The 645-nt window shown below is 53.8% G+C and overlaps 1 non-coding gene across 1 annotated transcript; it reads right to left on the reverse strand.

The window, feature by feature from the left end:
• On the reverse strand, nt 1–72 carry TRNAP-UGG (transfer RNA proline (anticodon UGG)). Its single transcript has one exon. It is a non-coding gene; the product is annotated as a tRNA-Pro (tRNA).
• Nucleotides 73–645: the final 573 nt, after the last annotated feature.

Raw genomic sequence — 645 nt, forward strand, 5'->3', positions numbered from 1 at the left:
GGGCTCGTCCGGGATTTGAACCCGGGACCTCTCGCACCCAAAGCGAGAATCATACCCCTAGACCAACGAGCCAGCTGTAGAACTGTGCAGTCTGTATATTATAGAGTGTAATAAACACTACACGGCACACAGCTCACGTGACTTTCCCACGCATCACCCACTACACGCACCCGAATGTACTGAGGCTTTGGGCACCTGACACTCTCTGTTTGTCTCTGTGGGAATTTCTCGCGTGTTTCCTCATCCCAGCAGAACGCAGCTGTAACCTCTTCATCGCCAGAGAGGGACAAATTCTCTTTTTTGGCAAACATCGGGTTACGTCTGATTTGTATTGCTGGGGCTTTTGTATAGACTGTGGGTGATCTGCAGGATCAGTAGTTACTGGGGGGCTGTGTATTGGGGTGAGCTGCAGGGTCAGTAGTTACTGGGGGGCTGTGTATTGGGGTGATCTGCAGGGTCAGTAGTTACTGGGGGGCTGTGTACTGGGGTGATCTGCAGGGTCAGTAGTTACTGGGGGGCTGTGTACTGGGGTGATCTGCAGGGTCAGTAGTTACTGGGGGGCTGTGTACTGGGGTGATCTGCAGGGTCAGTAGTTACCGGGGGGCTGTGTACTGGGGTGAGCTGCAGGGTCAGTAGTTACTGGGG

Source organism: Bombina bombina, chromosome 6 (assembly GCF_027579735.1).
Source record: "Bombina bombina isolate aBomBom1 chromosome 6, aBomBom1.pri, whole genome shotgun sequence".
NCBI classification, from domain to species: domain Eukaryota; kingdom Metazoa; phylum Chordata; class Amphibia; order Anura; family Bombinatoridae; genus Bombina; species Bombina bombina.